The 4164-nt window shown below is 34.4% G+C and overlaps 1 non-coding gene across 1 annotated transcript; it reads left to right on the forward strand.

Moving 5' to 3' along the window:
• The first annotated feature begins 1996 nt into the window (after positions 1 to 1996).
• LOC129067993 (U1 spliceosomal RNA) lies at positions 1997 to 2160 on the forward strand. Its single transcript, XR_008528819.1, has one exon. It is a non-coding gene; the product is annotated as a U1 spliceosomal RNA (small nuclear RNA).
• The last annotated feature ends 2004 nt before the right edge of the window (positions 2161 to 4164 follow it).

Below are 4164 nucleotides of genomic sequence, written 5' to 3' on the forward strand. Positions count from 1 at the left end.
GCACCGGTCTTTCTTACAGTGTCAGTTTAGCTGACAAGCAATGACTTCTTAGGGCTTTTCCAGAACTGCCATTAAGGAATCTAGAAAACAGAGGTATAAAATACAACATGAAAAATGAAAGAATAGAATGCATTCCAAATATATAGTGTTATGGAAAAAAATGTGTTACTTTAAGGGACACATTTATTTATTTTCACAAGGTAAGAAGTATATGAGAACTTTGTATTATGATAAACTTATAAAATCTACTATGTTGATGACATTCTGCTGGCATAGATCTTACTGAATTTATATTTTTTATAATCTTATCACGTGATATTACAGAAAACAAATTCTGAAATATAAAATTCACAAGAGGTTAAGCAGAATCAAATTCTATATTATGATTATACATTTGAGAAAAGTACTTTGATTAGTAAGTACCCCATTGATTTTTTAATCTAAATACACAATTAAATACTATAAATTAGAAAGTATTCTTAAAACTAAGAAACTAAGCCTAGGAGATAAAAGTACATAAGAGAGAAAGGTGATAACATTACACTATTTAAAATACTTATAGAAATATTGGAATTTGCAATAAAAAGGCTTATATTTTAATATATTTAATATAAATTGAACATATATATTCTATTTTAACAGAAAATTAATTGAAGTACCCTTTACTTTAACTAAGGCAGGTATATTAGCCATATAATGTTCCCTACTTTTATATACAAACAAGAGTCACGAATTAGATTACTTGAAACAGAACACATACAATCCCTCAAGGGCCCCGGGGTAACTTAATGCTGTATGGAATTAGCTTTGGAGAATGCATTGCATAGTCCCTCGGGGCCCCCATAGCTCACTAAACCCAAACTTCTAATGCTCTCCTTTCAATTCTGTCAGACATAATAATAGCACCTAAGCTGGGAATATGCTATTCAGAGCAAAGTATAAATATAAGTTTGCCAATGCGCTCTAAGTGATGGATGCATTATGTGGGCAGAAAATGTTTTAGCCTTTAATATAGAACATAATTTAAAGGCAATATTTATATATGGTAATCCAAAGAGGATGAATAAGAAGTTACTCTATGGAAAGGAACAGAAGTTGTTTCCTCTACAAAGGTCAAATCTGAATCAATTTGTTTTTGGCTAGGCAATCAATATGTATGTTAATTCTTTGTCTGTGCAAAAGCTGTTCTGTGTCCAGGCCCATTTTAGGCCTTTTCACCTCATTCCCCCATATTACTTGGAAAAGTTTTCAAGAAAGAGAAGTCAAGATTTTTGGGAAAGATTTCCAACATTTTTGTTACCAAAAAATCCCATTATTATTATTGCCCCTCACTCTACTTTCTCTGCTATATACCATGTTTGATAAGGTTTCCTGCTCAGCAAATATCTATGAAGAATTAATAGCATGTGATTATGGAATTAGCCTGGCCTTTGAACTGTGTGAGAGCTGAACTTGAGACCTAAATTGGTCCTTTGATGGAGTATTAATTAACCCAAAAGATCTTCATCTCCATCTACTGCTCCTTCACCAGAGGGCTGTGAGAAACACAGTAAAGGGGGTCTTAACTTCTAGATTCAATAAAGCTGTTATCGTAGGCTGTAAATTTTATTGCTTGTTTTTTTCTCTTTTAAATTCATACTTTTATACAAAATTGAAATTCTAATAAGTATATTTCTAGTGTTACCAATCTTTCTTTTTTTAATTTCAGAAAGAGCAATTATACCTATTATTGAGTTCTGGTGGTCTTGCTATAGGAAATAGTTCAACCGAAGTTATTTATAAAATGTTGTTACAGATATTCCAAATCAATTTTTTATAAAAGTGTTGATGGTAGCTCACAAACCCATATCACTATTTAATGGTCTTTTGCAGAACAGGTCTAGAGTAAGCACACAGGAAATGCATGGGCCTTTCATTGCTCCCTTCCTGAACTTTGTGAACTGCAAACATGGGACTCAAGTTCTAGACTGAAGACATTTTTAAGAGTGTTCACTAGATACTTCCCTGGCAGAGGAGACACCATGACCACGAAGGTGGTTTTCCCAGGGCAAGGCTCACCCACTGCACTCCGGATGTGCTGACCCCTGCGATTTCCCCAGATGTGGGAAACGCGACTGCATGATTTGTGGTAGTAGGGGACTGTGTTTGCACTCTCCCCTGCGAAAAAAGGGAAAAAAAACAGGTGTTCACTAGAGTTTGAGGAGCATTTAGATGTGTTGCTCTGTAGCTTCCTGCCCTGGTCGACTGAGCTAACTATTCTTCACAGAATGTAAATGTAAGATAAGTTCTGATCATCCTCACTCTCACCCTGCTCTCTTGAGGACAGGAAGTGAAAAAGAAAAAAACTGTGACAACTGTCCTGATGAACACTGACTCAGAATAAACACAAACTCATCCTAAGACAGAGAGCATTTCTTAAATACGACCTTCAATTCCAGAAGAGATATTGGTATTTGCTTTAAAAACATGCTTATTTCACTGACAGGTATTAGTGATGCAAAAATCATAGCTGAAAAAGGTATCGAAACTTATTTAATTCTACATAAATCTTTACTAATTATATTGCTATGACAATAAAAATAGTAACTTAATAATACTTTTCCTTACATAATGCTGAACTAGTCCTATGATTTCATACTGCTCCATATCATAACATTCTAGATAAATGCATAACTATTCTTTAGTTTTGATTCTTAAATATGATATTTGAATTGGAATTCAATACTTATTTAATGGTTTCAAAAGGCATATACTTAAGATCTAAAAATATGTGTATAGAGTCTCCATTCTGAAAACTACAAAACATGGATGGAATGAAGTTTTTAAAAATCTTAAGTAAATAAAGAGACATACAGTGGTCATGGATTACAAGGTTCAACAGTATAAATGTATCATTTGTCCCAATAGGAAGGGAATTTAGAGTAATCATGTTGTAAGCAGTAAAGATAAGCCAATAAACAACAACAAAACAATGATTTTCAAAGGTATAAGTGTGGTAAGCTGAAAAATGGTCTCCCTAAAATACATACTAATCTCTGGAACTCAAGAAAGTTACCTCATATGGGGGAAAAGAGGTCCTCACAGACATGATTAAGTTAAGGATTTTGAGATGGAGAATTTATCTTGGATTATCCAAAGTTGCTTGGAAATGCAATCACAAGTGTCCTTTTAAGCGGGAACAGATGGAGATTTGACAAAGACACACAGAGGACAAAGCAGTGTGAAGACAGACCGGAGAGAGTTGGTGATGCTGGCCTTGGAAATGCATGTGATGCACCCGCAAGCCAAAGAAGCCACCAGGGGCTGGAAGAGATCAGAAGTGGCTCCTCCCGTAGACCCTCAGGATGGAGGGAAGCTCTGTCAGCGCCTCGACTTCGGCCAGTGATACTGGTTTCAGTCTTCCAGTCTCTGTAACTGTGAAGGAATAGATTTCTGCTGTTTTATGCCACCAGTTTTGTGGTATATTGTTATCACAGCCTCAGAAACTAGTGGAATAAGGAAATTCAAAGGACCTAGAATAGTCTACATGATTTTGAAAGAGAAAAAAATGTTTCATGTTTTATAACTTCTTCAAAAAAAGTGATAAAATATAAAAAACTATAGCATGTGAAAAAGAACTCATAAAATACATTTTTGATAAAGCACTTTTATACAGAATACATGAATAATTTTCAAAGCTAAGTCATAAGAAGATAAACCCCTCAAAATGGGAAAAGTATATAGGCAATTAACCAAAACAAGATATAGATATGGTTTAAGCACAGAGAAATGTATTCAAGGTCATTAGTCAGGAAAAGGCAGATTTAACCCTGATGAGCTCTCATACCAAACAACGTACCAACAATGCAAGTGCTGACAAACATCCACAGCAACTGGGACCCTCATACACCAGTGCTGGAAAGAAAAACAATGCAACCACTTTGGAAAGTCACTTGATAATTTTTTTTAAAGTTAAACATACACCATAACACTCAATAATCATACTCATAGATTATTAGACTTACCCAAGAGAAATAAAAATATATGTCCGTACAAAAATGTTTACCGTAATATTGAGAGCAGCTTTATTTACAAACACACACACACTGGAAACAACCCCCATGTCTATTACAATTTGAAAAGATCAATCCATTATGTTGATGAAATCCTACTCAGTTCTAAAAT

This window comes from Pteronotus mesoamericanus, unplaced genomic scaffold (assembly GCF_021234165.1).
Source record: "Pteronotus mesoamericanus isolate MK-2021 breed Mesoamerican mustached bat unplaced genomic scaffold, CSHL_Meso_final contig_101, whole genome shotgun sequence".
Classification (NCBI taxonomy): Eukaryota; Metazoa; Chordata; class Mammalia; order Chiroptera; family Mormoopidae; genus Pteronotus; species Pteronotus mesoamericanus.